This window comes from Monodelphis domestica, chromosome 7, assembly GCF_027887165.1.
Source record: "Monodelphis domestica isolate mMonDom1 chromosome 7, mMonDom1.pri, whole genome shotgun sequence".
Taxonomy (NCBI): domain Eukaryota; kingdom Metazoa; phylum Chordata; class Mammalia; order Didelphimorphia; family Didelphidae; genus Monodelphis; species Monodelphis domestica.
In genome coordinates, this window is record NC_077233.1 from 113,175,828 (window position 1) to 113,198,705 (window position 22,878).

At 34.5% G+C, this 22,878-nt stretch overlaps 1 protein-coding gene across 1 annotated transcript in view; it reads right to left on the reverse strand.

The window, feature by feature from the left end:
- Positions 1–22,878, reverse strand: part of CNTLN (centlein) — a 512,321-nt gene that overhangs the window by 396,942 nt on the left and 92,501 nt on the right. The window contains exons 3-4 of the mRNA XM_016424268.2: positions 6,960–7,044; positions 4,794–4,871 (exon numbers count right to left, since the gene is read on the reverse strand). The gene's annotated coding sequence lies outside the window, so the exon portion shown is untranslated. The remainder of the gene's footprint in view (positions 1–4,793; positions 4,872–6,959; positions 7,045–22,878) is intronic.

The following is a 22,878-nucleotide window of genomic DNA, read 5'->3' on the forward strand; positions in this document are numbered from 1 at the left end:
TTTTATGACACATATATGGTAGTGATTCTCAAGCCAGGAAGACCAAAAATAGGGGAAAAAAAGACAGACCAATCTCATTAATGAACTTAAATGCACAAATCTTAAATAAATACTACCAAAAAGACTATAGCAAGTTATCACAAGGGTTATTCCCTATGACCAGATGGGATTTATACCAAGAATGCAAGAATTGTTTTAATATTAGGAAAACCATCCACATAATTGACCATATCAATAATCAAACCAGGAAATATTACAAATAAATGCAAAAAAGCAGAAATAATGAATTCCACTTTTTCAAACCATAATATGGTAAAAATTATAATTTAAAAGGGTTCATGGAAAGAGAAATTTAAAGTTATCTGGAAATTAAATAATCTAATTCCTCAAAACAGGTGGGTCAAAAAAGAAATCATAGAAACAATTACTGATTTCACTGAACAGAATGACAGTAAGGAGACATCTCATCAGAACCTATGAGCTACATTCAAAGCAGTACTCAGGGGAAAGAACAAATTAAAAATCCCCACATTAAAAGCAAATTGGAAATCCTAAAAATTAAAGGAAAAAATAATAAAATTGAAAGTTAAAGAATTATTGAACTAATAAATAAGACTAGGATCTTGTACATTGAAAAAAAACAAATAAAATGCATGAAATACTAGTTAATCTAATAAAAAAGAAGAAAATCAAATTAACAGTATCAAAGATTAAAGGGGGCAATCTCACCTCCAATGAACAGGAGATTAAGGGAATTATTAAGAAATACATTGCTCAAGTATACAGCAATAAATATGACAATCTAGGTGAAATGGGTGAATAGTCACAAAAATATAAATTACCCAGATTCACAAAAGAGGGAATAGAATTCTTAAATAATCCCATCTGAGAAAAAGAAACTGAACAAGCCATCAAGGAACTTCCTAAGAAAAAAATCCCAAATTCCAGATGGATTCATAAGTGAATTCTATCAAACATTTAAAGAACAACTAATTTAAATACAATACAAATTATTTGACAAAAGAAGTAAAGAAAAAGTTTTACCAAATTCCTATTATGACACGAATATGGTACTGATTCCAAAGTCAGGAAGACCAAAAATAGAAAAAGAAAACTACAGAACAATCTAATTAATGAACACAGATGCAAAAATCCTAAACAGAATACTAGCAAAAAGACTCCAGCAAGTATCACAAGGATCACAAAGATTATTCACTTTAATCGGGTGGAATTTATACCAGGAATGCAAGGATGTTTTAATATTGGGAAAACCATCTACATAATTTACCATATCAACAACCAAAGCAATAGAAATCACATGATTAACTCAATAGATGCATGAAAAGCCATTGACAAAATACAACACTCATTCCTATTGAAAACACTAGAAATCATAGGAATAGAAGGGTCATTCTTGAAAATAATAAACGATATATATTTAAAACCATCAGCAAGTATCATCTGCAATGGGGACAAGTTAGAAGCCTTACCAATAAGATCAAGGGTGAAGAAGGGATGCTCATCATCCCCACTACTATTTAATATTGTACTAGGAATGCTAGCAATAGCAATTAGAGAAAAAAAACTGAAAGGATTAAAGTGGGCAGTGAGGAGTCTAAACTATACCTCTGTGCAGATGATATGACGGTATACTTAAAGAACTCCAGAAAATCAACTAAAAGGCTAGTGGAAATAATTTAAAATTTTAGTAAAGTTGCAGGGAACAAAATAAACCCATATAAATCATCAGCATTTCTATATATTTCCAACAAAACTCAGTAGCAGGAGTTAGAAAGAGAAACTCCATTTAAAATCGCTCAAGATAATATAAAATATTTAATAATCAATCTGCCAAATCATAAATAAATTAGGCGAGCATAGATAAGGATACCTGTCAGATCTGTGGGAAAAGAAGGAATTTAAGGCCAAGCAATAGACAAAGAATACTTACTACAAAATGTAAACTGAATGACTGATTATATTAAATTAAAAGGTTTTATACAAACAAAACCAATGCAACCAAAATTGAATGAAAGCAACAAACTGGGGGAACATTTTTATAATAAAACTCTCTGACAAAGGTTTAATTTCCCAATATATAAGGAACGAAGTCAAATCTAAAAAAATCAAGCCATTCCCCAATTGATAAATAGGCAAGGGACATGAATAGGTAGTTTTCACAGGATAAAATCAAAAGTATCAATAAGCACATGAAAAAGTTTTCTAAATCCCTGCTGATTAGAGAAATGCAAATTAAAACAACTCTGAGATACCACCTCACACCTAACGTTGGCCAATATGACAGCAAAAGAAAGTGATAAATTTTGGAGAGGATGTGGCAAAATTGGGATAGTAATACACTGCTGGTGGAGTGGTGAATTGGTCCAACCATTTTGGAGGACAATTTGGAACTATAAACAAAAAGGTTTGAAATGAATGCTTACTCAGACATACCACTGCTGGGTTTGTAATGCAAAGAGATAATAAGGAAAAAGACTTCTATAAAAATATTCATAGTTGCAATCTTTGTGGTGTCAGAAAATTACAATATGATTGGGTGTCCATCGATTGGGGAATGGCAAAATAAATTGTGGTATTTGTTGGTGATGGAATATTATTGTGCTAAAATGAATAAAGAAATGGAGGGATTTCTTGTGAACTGGAATGACCTTAAGGAACTGATGCATAGAGAAAGGAGCAGAACCATGAAAACATTGTACATAGAGACGAATACGTTATGGCACAATCAAATGTAATGGACTTTTCTATGTAATGTAATGACCCAGGACAATCCAGAGGAACTTAGAAGAAAGAATGCTATCCACATCCAGAGAAAGAAATGCAGAACTAGAAATTCAAGTTAACATCAAAGAAGGAGTCCTAGCAAATTCATTTTATGCCACAAATATGGTGCTAGGATAATTTAGGTACATGACCTAATCTAAATTTAATTTTGGTTGCCAGGGGATATCCCAAATAAAAATACCCAAGTCAGTTGGTAAATATATGGTGGTTTAATCAATATATAGAGAAGAAATCAAGGAGAAGACAGAGGGAAAGGATATAGGATTTCTCCCACCTGGCCTTTGCCAGGGGGAGTTCAAGATCTTCCACCACAAGGTTTCTGAAGAAGATTAGAGGCTTCTAAGTGAATAGTATTGGAAAGGTAGAAGAAAAAGAATCAGCCTAAAAATTACGAGAGATCTCAGAGAAGACTCCTCACCAAACTAGGTTACTAGGTTTCCTCCAGTATGATATCAAGGAAAACTCACTGCTAAACCTGGACAATAGCGGCTGCCACACCAAGATGCCGTACGCTCACCAAGCTGCCGCCAGCCACCTCTCCACTCAAAAAGAGCCCGAAGAGAGGAAGTGACACAAAATATATAGACAGTTTTACATCATTTTGCTGCGTCTCACATGTACCAATGATATCTTAGGCTTGACTTAGGACAGCCCAGGGGTCTGTCAAGTTGTTTCTGATTTGTCATTTGCTAGCACATGTCTGTCATAGGCCATCCTCCTAGATACTTAATCCTTAAATATGGGTGTAGACACTCCTGATTTTGTTAGACTAAGTAGGGTAATCTAAAGTTCACAATTTCCTGATTTTTGTTATACTAAGTGGGGTGGAGTATCTAAAGTTCTCATCTAAACAGTGCTACTATCTAATCCAGAAAGACAAAAAAAAACAGAGAAAGAAATTTATAGGCCAATTTCCTTAATGAATATTGATGAAAAATCTTTTTAAAAAACTAGTAAAAAGACTAAAGCAATATATCATAAGAATTAGTCATAATGACCACTTGGCATTTTTATGAGTCTAGTTTAATATCAGGAAAACTAGGCATATTTAACCATATAAATAACCAAACTAACAAATCACATGATTATCTCAATATATGCATCAACACCCATTTCCATCAAAAACACTAGAAAGCATTGGAATAAAAAGGTCTGTCCTTAAAATAATAAGTAGTATCTATCTAAATACAAGTATCATCTGCAATGAGAGTAAGTTAGCCTTCCCAATATCAGGAGTCAAACAAGAATACCCACTATCACCACTATTATTCAATATTGGACTAGAAATGTTAGCTTTAGTAATAAGAAAAGGAAAAAAATTTAAAGAGTTAGAGTAGGCAAAGAGGAAACTAAACTATCACTCTTTGGGGATGATATGATGGTATACTTAGAAAATCCTAGAAAATCAACTAAAAATCAATTGAAATAATCAATAACTTTAGCAAAGTTGCAGGTTGCAAAATAAACCCACAAAAATCATCAGCATTTCTACAAATTTCCAACAAAGTATAGCAACAAGAGTTAGAAAGAGAAATTCCATTTTAAGTCACTTTAGATGATAGAAAATATTTGGGAATCTATTTGCCAAGACAAACACACAAATTATATGAACACAATTACAAAACACTTTTCACATGAAGATCAATCTAAACAACTGGAAAAACTGGAAAAACATTAATTGCTCATGGTTAGGACAAGCTAATATAATAAAAATGGCATTCCTACCTAAATTAATTTATTTATTCTGTGTCATACCAATCAAACTACCAAAAAACTCTACTGTAAAAGTAGAAAAATAACAACAGAATTCATCTGGAAGAACATAAAGTCAAAAGTATCAAGGGAACTGATGAAAATAAAATATGAAGGATGGCAGCCTAGCAGTACCAGATCTTATGCTGAACTCTAAAGCTTTCAATATCAAAACAATCTGGTATTGGATAAGAAACCAAATGGTAGATAAATGGAATAGAGAAGGGGTAAATTACCTCATCGATTTGGTGTATGATCAATCCAAAGTTCCCAACATTTGAGATAAGAACTGAAAAACTGTGTGACAAAAACTGCTGGAAAATTATAAAACAAATTGGCCAAGATTAGGTATAGATCATTATCTGACACCCTATACCAAGATAAGGTCAAAATGGATAAATTATTTAGACAGAAATGGTGACATTATAAATAAATTAGGACAACATAAAATAGTTTATTTTTCAGATCTATGGATAAGGGAATAACTTATGACCAAACGAGTTAGCGAACATTACAAAATATAAAATGAATCATTTTGATTATATTAAATGTAAAAGTTTTGTGCAAACAAAACCAATAAAACCAAGATTAGATGGGTAACGTAAAGGTTAAATTTAATGCTTGGACAATGATTATATGAAATTATGTGGTTGCCAGTGTTACAGACAAAAGAGTGGTTGCCTTAAACTGTGACCGCAAAAATGTGTAAATAGCCAAACTGTAAGGTTTTGGCCACACTGGTAAAGATAATTTTTTGTGTCTTGATTTTATATTAAAAATAAAGTGGTATGAAATACCCAAGTCAGCTGGGTTTTTATGGATATTTTAATTAATACAAATAAGGAATTAAGGAAAGGGGGAGAGAGAGTAAGAGGAAATAATGGGAAAAGGGCCTAGGCCATTGGCCTGAGCTTTAAGAGAGACCAGTCAGTCTTTAATCCACTCACCACAAGATTTGCCCCAAGCAAGATTCTAGTGTTCAGAGAGACCCAGCTACTCCAACTAGTCCAAGTTTCAACTCAGCTACCAGAGCTGAATTAATTTTCAGAGGCCTTTTGACCTCCTTTTAAAGAGAATTTTCTCCTATGTCACCTCCCCTAAGTTTTTATCTCTACCAATAACAGTAGACATTTTCCAAAGGACTGACCATTCTTAATTCACACCTGAGTAGACTAAAACTTTTGAGTAATTCACACCTGAGTAGACTAATCTTGTCCTTTGCAAGTTACCTGATTAATTTGATCTTCATAGATACTTAGCAGCCTTTTGTATTAGATCTAAAAATAGAGCTAGCTTAAGGGTTCTTGCTTACTTTCAGTATGGGTTGAGTACTTTTCATTGTTCATTAAGGAGCTTACAATTTTATCTTCCCCTAAGGAATTCCTAAGTATGGGTGGGGTAATTTTAAAGTTCTCAAATACATGCCTGACTAAGTAACTCCATTGTTTAAAATGGGGAATAGCCTTAACCAAATGGTGTAAGGAAGAGTCTGAGAAATTTTAAGATTCACAATCCCCCCTGAATGATCATTGGGAGACTAGTCTCCCCATTGATCATTTAACATAATCATCTTGTAGTCCTAAACGCACTTCTAACTATAGATATATACAATATTCAATTTTCTAAGAGGAAATTAGAGTAGTGAGGGAGGAATAGAAAAGAAAGAAAGGAAAACCATGTCAGCAACAGGAGGGGGTTGAGGGGAAGAGAAGGAAAGAACATGAATTTTGTAACCATGGGAAAATATTCTAAATTAACTAATTAAATAAAATTTAAAAAAAGAAATGACTCCCTGTAGGATGTGAGTCTTTACTGGATCTTAAAGAAAGCCAGGGAAGATAGAAAGAGTAAAAAATCCAAAGCCAAGAAATGAAGTTTCTTCATGGAATAGCCAAAAGACCAATGTCACTAGATCAGAGTATCTGACAGAAAGTAAGGCATAAGAAGACTGAAAAGGTAAGAGGGGGCTCTTATGGCAGACAGACCCTCCAGGCTACTGCAATAATCCAAAAGTGATAGGATGAAGGCATGTACCAGTATGGTAGCACTGTTAGTAGAAAAGAGAACATATTTAAGAGATGTTGCAAGAGTGAAATCAACAGGCAATAGATTAGACATGGGGAGTGAGAGATAATGAGGAATCAGGGTGACTCCTAGATTGTAAGCCTGAAAGATTAGATGTACTGTCCTTTAAAGTAATAAGGAAGATGGGAAAGGTAGAGAGTTTAGACAGAAAAATGATAATAAGTTCTCTTTTATATGTGTTGAGTTTAAGATGTCTAGTAGATATCTAGTTTGAGCTGTCAGAAAGACAGCTGGAGAGGCAAGAATGGAGGGCAGCAAAAAGGTTGAAGGATTACAATTACAATAATATTTAATATGCTTCAAATATGAATACTAACCTTTTCCAACTCCTTTATCCTAGTATCTTTGGCGTGTAAAATTTCTAATACTTTTCTATCCTTTGCTTCAGCTTTAGTTTTTTCTCTAGAAATAAAACAAAGTAAATAAATTGATTATTAGTCATAATTTTCAGTTATTCATCTAAATTTGTCATTTTCATAATAAATGTCCCTATAAAGTATACCAAATTAAATTATCTGAAGCTGACAGTCCTTGCAGAATTAATCAGAGACCATATGGCAAATGACAGCAAATTACAACTGTAAATAACTAAGACAGCTTCATTCTACAAGACCCAGTTGAGTTGCTAGGCTTGAGTGCCCATTTTTTAAAATTTAACATCTTTAATAAATGTACATATTCAATTTCACCAAAATTTAGTGCCATGCTCTTAAACTTTGAGGAGGTAAAGGATGGAGAGTGGAAAGAAAGAGTAATAATAATAGTTATAGCAGTAATCCTGAAGGTAGGAATTAATTAGAAGTGGGCAAAAGGATGGTAAATAGGAAACACTTCAAGAATACTATAACTAGAATAGCTCTGTATTCTTTGAAAAGAGAGAGGCCACCAATATCAGTATTCCACATAAATTAGGCCCATTTGTAACTCTTAGGTAGAGTTATTCTACATATTTAACAAAATATGTATCAACTTCACAAAACTTAACTTCACTTAAAACTTAATTGCAACTTAAAAACATTTTAATTTTAGAATGAATGTAATACCTTATTAATGAATAAAATGTACTCTTTTGGAACTTTAAGCAACTATTTTTGCTATGTTCTTTTTTCTTTAGCATTTAGGAATGGTAATAAGACAACTTATCTGTTTAAAGTGAGTCTTTTGAAAATAAAATTCTCGTAATTCAATATTTTCACTAAGGTTCACTTGAATGTAATGTAAGCTAAAAACAAAAGAACTAGTACTAAACACAAGTTATTGTTTAACAACAAACAGATGGAAAGAAAAGATCTTTAAATTGTGTTTCTTTTTTAAATTATTTTATCTTAGTAAATATAAAACAACATAATTCTCCTTAAAAGTCATTAAAATGCAATATATGTTTCATAGTTTTTCCATTTTGTTACATTAAAGAATATGCCTTTTCTGTTTTTCTGACATGACTAGAAAACAACTGAACAACAAATTAGGTTTACTTTTATTTCATCACAAGAGACCACACACAAAGTAGAAACATTCTATAAATGTGTGTAATGTAAAAAAAAAATGAATAAAACTGAAGGGTAACTCCTCAAATAAAAAAAGAAAAGTCTATAACAGATCAGTAAAGAGATGAATGACAATAATAGAGAAAAGAAGCGGAGATTACAAAACAATATGGTTTCATCAAGAACAGGATACATCAGACTAGCCTTGCTTCCTTTTTTGACAATAGTGAAGACATGAGACCAGATCATAAAGTATTGGTTGAATAAATTGGGCATGTTTAACCTGGAGAAGTGAAGGCTCAGTGAGAATATGATAGATATCCAAGTACTTAAAGGGCTATCACCTGGAGGAAGAATTAATCTCCTGTTGTTTGGCCAAGCCAGGAAAGAACCATGAGCAATGGGTACAAGCTGGAAAGTAGCCAGTTTAGGTTTCATATAACTGAGGGGGAAAAACCTTCCTAACATTAGGATCTGTCTAAGAGTTAATCAGTATCGGGTACCATAGTGGATTGAGCACTAGATCTGGAGTTGGGAAGGTCCAAGTTCAAATCTGACCTCAGACACAAGGTATGTGATCCTACTTAATTAAGCCACTTAACTATTTGCCTCAATTTCCTCATCTGTAAAATAAGCCAGAAAAGTAAATGGCAAACCTTTTGAGTGGTCAAGAAAACCTAAAATGGGGTCACAAAAGGTTAGACATGCCTGAAACAACTGAACAACAAAGAAGAGAAGGGGAAGAGAGATCTCAGAAGCTTGCCCTGCCAAACTTCAAGGAGTTCAAAAAAAGGCTGAATATAACTTGTCAGTTACATTAAAATGGAAATAATTCTTTTATATATGTGCTGATATCTGTTGAGATCCCTCTCAGTTTTCAAATTCATGATTCTGTAATTCCTGCTTTACACTGTACATGCCATCACCAGAAATGTCTTTTCCCCCTTACCTTCACCTTTCTGGGTCTATTTTCTTTGACTGAATTTACTATATTCTTCCTCATTTATTTACACTGCAGAAAACTGACCCATTTGACAATCCCCATACTTGATACTCCCTCTTCTGATTCCAGCATTATGCACAGGCTATGCCCTATGCCAAAAATTCCCTACAATGCTTCTTAGTTTCTCTAGTATTCTGTATGCTAGGCAAGAGCCAGCTCCCATCTGAGGCCTTTTCTGATTCCACCTCCACTCCAATGAAATTACTTTATATGGATCACATCTTTACTATTGCACAGCTATCCAAAGAAAAAAGAGGGGGGTAAAGAATATAAGATTCCATTGTGTTCGTTTGTTGATTATGAAAATCATTTAATCTGATAAACAAAATACTGTCAGAGGCTCTTTTTGACAGTTTTGTTTCCCCTGTATAAATTAAAATCATTCAAGATTACTTGAAAGATACAACAGAAATATCCCTATTCAATGAACCTCTGATAAGATAACACATAAAACAAGAAAGTATATGTTCAACAAAGGTGTTTACCATTATGCCAGAAGAGATTCAATGCATAGGTCAATTTAAAGAAGAATATCCTTTGAAATGTGAAATCAACCAAGTGCTTTGATTTTTGTTAATTGTATAAAAAAATCAGAATATTGACAAATCTCCTGGAAGACATCTGTAATTACTCAAATTAATAAATGCTGACTATTCACATGAGAAAGATGAAATGGACAAAGAATGTCTTTCACACAAATTACAATATGCATTTAGATGGGCAAATGTCAGAGATGTAGGAGAGAAAGAGAATAAATGCAAAAGTTGGGCCTAGAGTTGAATAAAATTGTAAGAGACAACATACTAAATTGTCTTTGGAAAACTAAAAAACCTCCTTTGATGACCAAAGATTCTGAAAAAAAACAAAAGCCCCATATTTGTACCCCATGTTCAAATAGGCCCAGATTCATTCATATTTGGACAGCTGTTTTTAATGACTTCCCAAAGAGGGGACAAAGTTATTAAACATAATGAAATCAGGAGATGAAGTCTTATCTCAGCTTCTGAGCCAAAGGATAAGTTTCTAACCCAGTGGAAGAAGTAAAGAGAAGTGGGAAAGGTGTACAGAATAACAGCACCTGCAATAAAAACGAAATATACTTTGAATGAAGACAATATATACAAAGTGGAAGAAGTCATATCTTGCTCACCACTACATTCACTAAAAAATAGCTGATGAGAGAGAATAAAACTGGCTTTTCCTGGGAAACCAAATAGCTAATCAACTGACCCTTCTTCAACCTCTTATTTTTTCCATCTGAAAAGATGAATATTTAAATCCTAAGTTTATGTTCCTCACAAGTTATCTCTGCTATTTTGAATAGTACATTGAAACTATCTCTAAAGATAAAATTAATCTTTATTGCTATTGTTTTTATAGCATATGGAGTAACCTAACAAGATGTTAGTGTTTTTAATACTAATAATTATAATTAGTACCAAAGGAGTAAGTAAATACATCACAATTCCATCCAGATACCCAAGATCTACATTTTGGCTCGGAGACGCAAAAGTGATATGATGAAGTTTTATTAAAAATCCTAATAATAAGAACTCTCCAAAAGATCAGAGAAAGGAAAACTACATGGATCTAAGAACCATCATTTTACTTATCAACTGAAGGGTGATCATTTCTGCAAATAATGTGTTGTAGCTCAAACATGGCAGACCTCCCCAGTAAAGCTGACTACCTCCAAGGTAAAAGGGGAAGGGTTTTATTTTTAAAACTAACATTCTCTGAGTGCTGCTCTGTGGCAATAAATCATAGAATACAACCATCTCCAAGGAAAATCACTAAAAATATTGAATAGGGATCAAATAATAAATATATGGTAGGTATGAACAGTATGCAATATGTAACAAGGAACCTCAAAGATCAGTAAAATAGATCATCAAAGAAACTGATGAATAGAAGAAAAATAAACTAGTCTTATGACAGGGACTATTTTTGCTTTTTTCATTTGTTTCCTCAGGCCTGGCATATTTGATTAGCATTTAAAAAGTTCATGTTGACTGATGGATCACTAGAAAGAACTTAGTAAACTAGGAAATTAGCAACAATTTGAGTATGTGTGTGAATGATGTTTCCCTTTTGTCTCTGTATCCCAAAACCCCTACCACAATGCCTGGTGTGTGTGTGTGTGTGTGTGTGTGTGTGTGTGTGTGTGTGTGTGTGTGTGTGTGTGTGTGTTGAGTTTACCTGACCTCTGCCATGAGAGCCCTAGGCTTTGCAGAATTCTCTCCCTTTCTTCCTTATCAGAACCATGTCATACTATATACCAGGGAAAGTGGCACAGGTATCAAAAATGGCACACAGAGCTCTCTCTGTGAGCATGTACTGCACCTCCTCACCAGAGTTCATTACTAGAAAGGGAGAGGGACCTGGGCAGAGCTGTTCCCCTCCACATTTGCTGAGGACATTCTTCACTTCACCTGTCCCTCCATCCAGTGACCCAATGGGAGGTCCAATGGGAGCTCTTTCTCCCTCCCCACTGTGGGGTAAAGATGGGTGGGGTATATCTGGCACTCAGAGGTGGGGCAGAGCATGTTATCCTTAAAAGGTTCACCATCACTGCTATATAACAAGGTAAAATCAAAATGTACACATGATTTGGAAGTAAAGGGTAAAACTATAAACAAATTGGAGAAGCATTAAATAGTTTAATACTCAGCTCTATGGATAAGGGAAGAAGTTATGTCCAAATAAGACAGAGAAACATTTTGAGATGTAAAATAAATAACTTTGATTACATTAAATTTAAAATTAAATCTAAAAAATGTTGCCCAAAAAGTGTCACTATAACCAAGATTAGAAGGGAAACAAGAAATTGGGAAAAAATTTAAATCATCTCTGACAAAGACTTTATTTCTCAAATATATAGAAAACTGAGGCAAATTTACAAAGATTCAAAGCACTCCCCAAAAGGATAAGTAGTGAAAGGGTATGATCAGGCAATTTGCAGATGAAGAAATTAAAACTGTCTTTAATCATATGAAAAATGTTCCAAATCACTATGAATTAGAGAAATGCAAATTAAAACAACTCTGAGGTAACCTCCCAGAGCTCAGAATGGCCAACAGCACAAAAAAAGTAAAATAATGTTGGAGGGGATGCAGAAAAATTGGGACACCTATACACTATTGCTGGTATTATGAAATAATGCAACCATTCTGGAAAGCAATTTGGAACCATGTCCAAAGTTTCATCAAGCTATGCATACCTTTTGACCCAGAAATACCACTAGTATCCCAAAGAGATCAAAGATAGGGGGGGAAACCTACTAGTACAAAAATTTTTTAGAGCAGCTCTTTCCGAGTTGGCAAAGAACTGAAAATGAAGAGATGCCATCAATTAGGGAATGACTGAACAAGTTGTGGTATATGATTGTAATGAAATACTATTGTGCCATAAGAAATGACAAACAACAAGAACACACACAAAAAAAAAATGGACTTATATGAAGAGCTGCTAAGTGAAATGAGCAGAACCAGAAGAACACTGTACACGGTAACAGTAATAATGTATAATGATGAACTGTGAATGATTTAACTATTATCAGCAATGCAAGGATCCAGTACAACTCCAAGGGACTCATGACAAAAAAGGCTATCCACTTCTACAGAAAGAATTGTAGGAGACCAAATGCAGAAGGAAACATGTCATTCTTCACTCTATTTCCTCTATGAACATTTCTTTAGCATAAGCTATATTTGCTTTCTTTCACAATATGATGAACATGGAAATATCTATTGTATGATAATATGTGTACAACCTATATCATATTTGCCTGTCGTTTTTGGGAAGGGAGATGGGGTCAGAGGGAGGAAGAGAACAAAGATCAAAAAATATCAGAAAATGATTATTGAAAATTGTGACAACATAATCTAAAAAAAGGTAAAAGCTTTTAAAAATGAATAATCAAATATACATTGCCTACACATTAACATACATGATGTCTTTATGAAGAAGTGATAATTAGGAGGTGGAAGGGGTCAAGCAGCAAGGAAACAAAGGCAGATCTGTCTCACTCTTGCCAGGTAAAGCTAGCTTTCATGCATAGTGGTATTTTGATAAAGAAGCACCATGCTCTCTACTGAGTAAATTTCAAGGTGAGAGAGAAAGGTCATCCCATTCAACCTGGAAAATTTTGGCAATATAATTTCTCATCACTCAGAGTCTTGCCATTCAAAAACAAATGCAATCCCAAATGCTTTCTCTCCAAGAATGCAAAGTGATTAGAAGGGTTCTGTGAGAACCAGGAGAACTAATTATACACAGAGATGGACACATTGTCGTACAATCGAATGTAATGGACTTCTCTACCAGCAGCAATGCAATAATCCAGGATAATTTTAGGGACTTATAAGAAAGAACACTATCCACCTTCAGTGGAAGAACTGTGGCAATAGAAACACAGGAGAAAAACAGATGCTTGATTACATGAGCCAATAGTGATATGATTGGATATATAGACTCTAAACGATCACCCTAATGCAAATATTAATAACATGAAAATAGGTCTTGATCAATGATACATGTAAAACTCAGTGGAATTGCATGTTGGTACTGGGCAGGGAGGAGAAGAATGTGAATCATGTAACCATGGAAAAATATTCTAAATTAATTAATTAAATTAAATTTTTCAATAAAAAAGAAGGGTTCTGTGACAGCCCTGTGGCAAAATGTACCAAATATATTTAAGGCTTTAAGGAGTAAAAATGAAGAAACAACCAATTCAGTTAGATTTATTAAATACCTACTATGTGCCAAGTGATATGATTAAGTGCTGAGAGTACAAAGACACCTGCAAAACAATCTCTGCCCTCAAGAAAATAATTGTTTGTTGAAGGTGGGAAAGTATATAAATAAATACAAAATATACAGTAAGTACAAATTAATTTGAGAAGAAATTACCAGCTAAAGTGATCAGGAAAGGATAACCCTGTTTCTGCTATATAGGCTGGAAAACCCTGATTATCAGAAATTCCATTTCAAAGGCTTAACATAACATACAGGATCTGATGATTTCATGCACCTCAAATTAGCCCCCCAATCCACCCCAGAGAAACAGAAATAACAGATAGGACTACTAACAAACATGTGATTTTATTAGTGTCAGTGACTCATTAGATTGACCAATTTAACCACACTGAAATTCATAGGGAAAGTTTAATACTGAATCTATAAAGTTCCAATCTTTTTCTAGTGGTAATCAAAACACATGATTATCATATAAAATGGAGAACCAAGCCCCTCCTGGACTTTGATCCAAGCCTTTACAATTCTGGTGGAGGCAAATGATGCTAGAATTTTTATGAGTACAATTTTATCATATTAACTCATGTATAAATTCATTTCACCACTACTTACTTTTTTCCTATAAATTCTCCACAGTGTGATGAAAAAATGGAATGAAGTATAGAATTCTCAAAGTACTCAAATTAATAATAATAACAACTTAGATTTATGTAGCACTTGAGCATTGGAAAAGTGCTTTACATACATTTTCTCATTTAATGATAATAACAAACCTATGAGGTAGGCATTACTATTGTCTCTATGCATAAGAAAACTGCCTAAAAGAATTTAAGAAATGACTTGTCTAAATCACACAGCTAGTATCTGATACTTGATTTGGACCTAGATCATATTAGATCTAAATCCAGTGATCTTTGCACTATGGTGACAGATTTTGTTTATGTGGATATCACCTCAAAACAACATATCAAAGACAATTAAGTGACTTCTATGTGATGTCAGGCACTGGGCTAGGTACAAAACCATCCAAGCTCTCAAGGAGAAAACATGTAAATACATATGTATAGAGTAAATTTAAAATGAACACCAAGTGGAAAAGACTTTATGTATAAAATGTTATCTGAGCTAAGCCTTGAAGAACTTATCCTTCTTGAGCTAATTCTACCAGGGAGAGTAGAAAATTTAATACATTCCAGGCCTGGGTACAGCCATTTCAAAGGCTCAGATTTGGAAAATATGATATCACTTATAGAAAAAGAAAAACAAGACAGCCAGTTCAGCTAGGTAATCTAGAGTTTGTTTATGAATGCCTTTAAAGTCAGAAGAAATTATATTTTATCCTCTAGACAGTAGCAAGTCATTGGAGTTTAATGAGTGGAAGAGTGACTAGATCAGATCTGTGTTTAAGGAAAATCACCTTAAATGGAAGATGTATTGAAAGAAAGACAAGGCATGGAGACCATTCAGGTGATCCTATGGACCAGGTGAGAGGAAATGAGAATTTGAATTGACATAGCTGCTGGAGTATTAAAAATGGAGTGTTATATGAGAAGTTTTATATAGGCAGAAATGAAAGGATTTGGCAACTGACTGGATATGTAAGATGAGTCAGAGTGAAGAGTTGAAGATAATATCAAGAATTCAAACCTGGGAGACTAAAAAAATGTGGTATGTACAATAGAAATTGAGAAGTTCAAATGCTAAGAAAGGTCAGTAGTGATTAGGATAGAGAAAAGGGTCACAATATTTGGCAAATTAAGATATCATATTGTGTGGAGTGAAATTCTGGGGGGCTCATATCCATAAAATCACTTTAATGAATAGGCAGGAGACTTGATGATGGCAGAGTTCACGTGGCTTTATTCAAAGGTGTGAGTGGGGAAGGCATAGAGTAAAGAACACTGTCTCGGCCTAGACAGCATCATCACATGGGGAAGGGGGGAAAAGGGAGGCAATACAACCTAGGCACAGGCAGCATGCTCACAAAGGTGGGGGAGGGTAGAAGGAAGGGGGAGAGGGGGAGAGGGAGAGAGAGGGAGATTGAGGGAGAGAGAGAGAGAGAGAGATACAGAGAGAGAGACAGAGAGAGAGAGAGAGAGACAGAGAGACAGAGAGACAGAGACAGAGAGACAGAGACAGAGACAGCGAGACAGCGAGACAGAGAGACAGAGAGAGACAGAGACAGAGACAGAGGTTCCAAAGTCTGATCTAACACAATAATATCTCTACTTTCCTATCATTTGTATTTTATTCTAATCTCCTTCTTCTATCCTCAATCCTTTCCCAATGCTTCTGAAGTTTCCAAGCATATGGGAATATTCCTTAGGTTTGCATTTTTTAGTTGAGTCAGGGTTTTAAGCCTGTCTAAGGCTGAAACACTCCTTGAAACATTTCTCGGGACATGTAGTCAAGATTATAACTTGTAAGTTTTGAGATTTCTCTCATAGGAATTAGGTCACCTCTAAATTTCTTCCCATGGTAATAGAAGAAAGAGGACAGTCTCTTAGCCACATTTGAAGAGAGTATATTAAAGGCTTATACTTATATGTATATATATATATGTATAATATATTTGCTTGGGGAGATGGTTTCTTCTACTCTTCATAAGCAGAGATTGATATCTTCTAGTAGAGGGCACCTTACTTCACTATTTTTCTATAGAAAATTGCCAATCTATGATTACTCATACTAATCAATGTATATTAGGGAATAATGCATAAATTTCATCCCATACAATATTGACTTTAAGAGAGAAAAGATGAATGATGAGGTCATGATGTCAGATTACAATGAATTGAAAGGAACATGAACAGATTTTTCTTGAGACTTTTTCTAAGACTCTTAAGAAAGGCAGATGAAATATATATTAATAACATGAGAGGATGTTAGGGTCTAATGAAGATTTTACTCTGTTTTGTTTAAAGAATGGAAGAGATTTGAGCATATTTTAAGCAGTAGGAAGCCAAGAGTAAATAAGGAAAGACTGGCATGTTTTAGGCAATTGTATTTCAAAAGTAATAAATATATTCCTCTGCAATGTGTATTTAGGTGGCTCAATGGATAGATCACTGTTAAAGAGAATTCTTTACTCTATTGTCTATCCTGAGTTAACACTAACTTAAGTACCCCTACTTAGAACCTCACTAGACTGAAGACAGGATTAACTCCTCCTTGTCTACTTTGAAATTGAATCAACAAAAGATTAAATACCCTACTTAATACTAGATGAGAAGCTAGTAAGGTACTTAGAGGATTAACACCCTTAGAAATTCAATCAAATTAGGAAATTGTGAACCTTTTTGATTCAATCAGCCAGAAATCTGTTAATCTTGTTCATGAGAACTTAACCTTCAAAAGGTGAGAAGTTGATCCTACAGACACTGCCTCATGGGCAGTGCTAGACAATTTGAAAACTGTGATTGGTCCCTGTGAAGAGGGGAAGAGACAAGAAGTCACCATAAAAAGCAAGCCCCAAACTCCTTCAGGGAACACTGTCTTTGAGAAGATAGACTGAAGAGATTGTCTTCTGGAGATAGTCTTAGATAGTCTTCAAGGGAGCTTCACTGGAGACCATAGCTTGGATCCTGGGCTTGGAGCTCAGCTTCCTTGGACTCTGACATTGGATTACTTCATTGGGTGAGTAAGAGGCTAACCCCTTTCCTAGCTTCTGGAGAGACTAGCTTCCATTTTGGAGGAGGTTGGTTGCATGGTTACTCACTACCAGTCTTCCTGGTTGAGAGCTAATTAATCATTGCCAGTATTAAGCAGACCCAGAGCAAAAAAGTTAAGGTTGATAGGATAGATAACTTCTCTATCCCCCTCACATTTCTCTTCTTTATCGTTTCCTCTCTATTCATAAATATTTGTAAATAAATTTCTAACTCAAGATATAATAAATACTAACAACCACATAATTTCATGTAATTGTGAATTTTAGATTTATTCCACCCTGCTTAGTCTTTAGAATTCTAGCAACCAGGAATGTCTACACTCCCACTTAAGGATTAACTGTGAGGAGGATAGCCAATGACCAGCATGTGCTAGCAAGTGACAAATCAGAAACAAATGACAGACCCCCTGAACTGCCCTAAGCCAAGCTTAAGCTACCATTCATACATGTGAGACACGGGAAATGATGTAAAGAACTGCCTATATATTTCACATCACTTCCTCTCTCTCTGGCTTTCTCTCAGGGGGGTTGGGCTCTCTCTCTCAGCGGCATTGGGCTCACTTGGTGACGTTGGGAGCTCTGGGCAATGCTTTGGTGTGCTAGAGGCATTTGGCTCTGTGGCATGGTTTAGGTGAGGCATCTTCCCTGAGCAACCCCAGTGAGTGGTTAAGCTGATTCTTCCTTTCTTTGGCCTCCTAAAAAGTACTATCCTCCAAAGAGGCCCCTCATCTCAGAGGAGAACTCATGGCTGGAAGCCGAGCTAGATTTAATCTTCTGAGAAGGCCCCTTGGCCAAGGCCTCTGAACTTCCCTTGACTTAAACTAAGCCAGAGAAAGTCTTATACCCCTTTCCCTCTCTCTTCTAAATTTATTCCTTCTATTGTAATTAAACCACGATAAAAATCCCAAACTGACTTGAGTATTTTATTGGGATTGAATTTGAATCCCTGGTGACCACTAAAATAACATATTCATTCAATAACCCTAATTTTACCCTTAACATAATCATTGTCCAACCATTAATTTTAACCTTTACAGCACTAGACTTGGAATCAGGAAGATTCATCCTCATGAGTTCAAATTCTGCCTCTGACAATTACTAGCTATGTGTGCCCCTAAGTCACTTAACCCTGTTTTCCTCAGTTCCTCGTTTGCAAAATGAGCAGAAAAAGACAGATAGGTATCTGTTTAAAGCAAGGCAAAGCAATCAACAACATAGTAATACAAGTCTGCGTTCCAGCCACTGATGCCAAGGCCAAAGCTGAACTATGAAGACCCCTAACATCTTCTAGAAATAACACCCCAAAAAATCACATTCATCATAGAGGATTAAACTACTAAAGAAAAGAATCAAAGGAAAATTGTAATAACAGATAAATTTGGCCTAAAGCAGGGCAGAGACTAATAGAGTTTTGTCAAGATAATTTACAGTTTATGACAAATATTTTTTCAACAACTCAAAAGGTGACTCTACACATGTACCTCACCAAATTGTCAATATCAAAATCTGATTGATTATATACTTCACATCCAAAGGTGGATAAATTTTATAAAGTCAACTAAAGCAAGCACTGAAGCTGACTGTGGTTCAGATCATGAGCTTCTTGTTATAAAAATTAATACATAAATTGGAGAAAGTAAGGAAAACCATCAGACCATACAAGTATGGCCTAAATAACATTCCTTATGAATATGTAATACATAGTGAAAGTGATGACTAGATTTGAGGAATCAGATCTGGTTGATAGAATACCTGAAGAACTATTGCCAGGGGTTTGTGATAATATACAGAAGGCAACAACCAAAAAATTCCCAAAAAAGAAGAGCAAGAAGCAAAATGGTTGCCTGATGAGGCTTTAAAATAGCTCAGGAAAGAAGGAAAGTAAAAGCTAAAGGAAAGAGGGAAAGATATACCAATTCAATGCAGAATTCCACAGAATAGCAAGGGCAGATAAAGTCTTCTTAAATGAACAAACCAAAGAAATAAATGAAAATGGGGAAAACAAAAGATCTCTTAAAGAAAATTAGAAATAGCAAGGGAATACTTCATGCAAAAATGGGCATGATAAAAGACAAAAATGGCAGGGAGTTAACATAAGTAAACAAGATAAAGAAGAGGTAGCAATACTACTATACAAGAAAGATTTTAACATCACTAATAACCTAATAACCACAATGCTATGGTTAATGATGTAGAATCAGACATCCTAGAGAATGAAGTGAAGTGGGCCTTAGGATGAAGCACTGCTAACAGAAAGGATAGTGGAAGTAATGGAATTCCAGCTGAGCTATTCAAAATCCTAAAATATGCTGTTGTTAAAGTGCTATATTCAACATGTCAACAAATTTGGAAAACTTCACAATGGCCACTGGATTGGAAAAGATCATTTTATGTCCCAGAACTAAAGAAGAGCAATGACAAAAGATGGTCAAATTACAAAATAAATACAATCATTTCACATACCAGCAAGGTTATGCCTAAGTTTCTGCAAGCTAGGATTTGGCAATATGTAAACCAAGAATTACAAGAAGAGGATGTTAGTTTTTGAAGAGGCATAGGGACCAAATTGCCAACATTCACTGCATTATGGAGAAAGGAAAAAACATGTACTTCTGCTTCACTGGTTACACTAAAGTCTTTGACTGGATCACAATAAAGTGGAAAATCCTCAAAGTGATGGAAATACCAGATCATCTTATTTGTCTCCTGATCAACCTGTATGTGGGGCAAGAAGCAATAGTTAGAACCAAACACTTAACAATTGATTGATTTAAAATTGGAAAAGGAGCACAAAAATATTGTCACCTAATTTATTTAATTTATATGCAGAGTACATCATGTGAAATGCCAAGTTGGACAGATCAAATCTTGGCAACTAGTCCCATGACTTCCCAGGAAACAGAGGGAAAAGTAATGAAAGAAGTGTCAGATTTTATATTCTTGGGCTCAAAGATCATTAAAGACAGAGCCATGAAATTAAAAAACACTTGCTGGGGGCAGCTGGGTGGCTCAATGAATTGAGAGACAGTTCCACAGATGGGACGTCCTAGGTTCAAATATGACCTCAGACATTTCTTGGCTGTGTGACCCTGGGCAAGTCACTTAACCCCCATTAACTAGCCCTTACCACTCTTCTGCCTTGGAATCAATATATAGTATTGATTTCAAGATGGAAGGTAAGGGTTTAAATAGAAAAAGCACTTGCTTCTTGGAAGAAAACTATGTTAAATATGAACAATAAAATACTAAAAAGCAAAAACAATATGCATAATCAAAGCAATGGTTTTTCCAGTAGCAATACATGGCTGTGAGAGTTCAGACTTTAAACAAAGCCAAGTGCTCAAGAATTCATGCCTGTGTAGAATTATACTGCTTGAGAGGACTCATGAGTCTTTTGGATAGCAAGAAGATCAAATCAGTTAATGCTTAGAAATTACTTCAGACTATTCACTGGAAGGTCAAATACTAAAGCTGAAGCTTGAGTATTTGGGCCATATAAGACTACAGAAAAGATCCTGATGGTGGGAAAAACTGAAGGCGAATGAAAGAGGAACAGCAGAGAATGAGATGAATAGATGGTATGGAAACAACAAACATAGACTTGAACAGACTTCAGGAACGTCCTGGAGTGTTACAATCCATGAGATCAGGGAGAGATGGACATGACTAAATAATTGACCAGTAACAATGGACAAGCAGAAACTGTGAAAGGAACTGAATATGGGAGTTGGAAGAGAAGTCATTACTCTTCCTTGAAACAATCCTGCAAAGAAAGAATTTGATAGTAGGCCATTCATAATCATAAGTAATCACAAATATTCAATAATACTAACAGTGATACTAGCAACCAAAAACATATACTCAAGATTCTATAGCTTCCTATTATAAGCAAGCCACTTCTTCCTCAAAGAAGCATTAAAAGATCACAAAATTATGTTTTCAGGAGCAGAATAAAACAGGACAGAAAAAATATGGTTATGCTAAAAAAAAAGAAAAAACTTTGAAAGTTATATTTGGGCAAAGTGCCTAGCCTGGAATCAGGAGGTCCAAGGTTCTTATTTGGCCTCAGACACTTCCTAACTCTGTAACCCCAAGTAAGTAATTTAACAGTTATTGCTTACTTTTGCCTCTTGCCACTCTCCTGTCTTAAAATTGATACTAAAATAGAATGTAAGGGTTTTTAAAAGGGGGGGGGAGAAAGATATATATTGAATGATTTGGTCTAATATCAAGCAAATTTTTTAAGCAAACTATTCATAACAGATTTACAGTTTCATTAACAATCATTTTCTTCTATTCTATTCTATATGTGGAAATATTTGTCTTATTTGGTTTGTTAAGAATAAAATAAAATTATGAAACTAAAAAACTCTGCTATTTTTGTTCCCCACTTTGATTTCTTTGGCTTATATGTCTAGTAGTAGAATTAATTGGTCAAATAAATATTAGACATTATATGTATTCCTTAAATAGTATAAATATCAAACCCCATGTGGATCTCAAACATTCTTCTGAGATTTTTACTGCAATGATTATTTTCCCCAGTTAATTCCTTAATTTCTAACTGCACTAATTTTCCTTGTGTTTCACTGATCAACTCTTTTTTTAAGTAGTTAGAAATATGTCTTTGATTTTTGATTTGGTAACAAAATATTTAATGAGTATTACTTTATAAGATAGTTTGGCACAGAGTAAGGCAATTGATCCCTTCATTCTTAAATTTTTTAATTGTTCCTTTGGGATTCTTAACTTTTTATTCATTCTGATGATTCAGTTATTATTTTGTCTAGGTCTATAGAGGAAACCGTTGATAATTTGATTGATATGACACTAAATCTTCAAATTAATTGTATACTAATTTGAATTACATTAAGACAGTCCACCATGAAGAGATAATATGCCTCCATTTATTTTAGTGTATCTATTTCCATAAAGAATATTTTGTAAGGATATCATATAAGCCTTGAGTGAAATTTCATGGTGTACTTCTAGCTATTTATAGGCTTACTGATTATTTCAGTAGATATTTTTATATATCTTAGTGTTCAGTTTTCTTAATAATATATGAGAAAACATTATTTTGGGGCACTTATTGTATAATATGATTATTTGTTGAATGTATTACTTTAATTATTTGGTTGAATCTCTAGGGTTCTCTAGTTAACTATCATATATATCAGTGGTTCTCAACCTCTCAATTTGTAGCAATGAGAATACATAATGCATATCAGGTATTTACATTCCAAATCATTAACTGTAGCAAAATTACAGTTTTGAAGTAGCCACCAAAATAATTTTTTGGTTTGGGGTCACTGCAA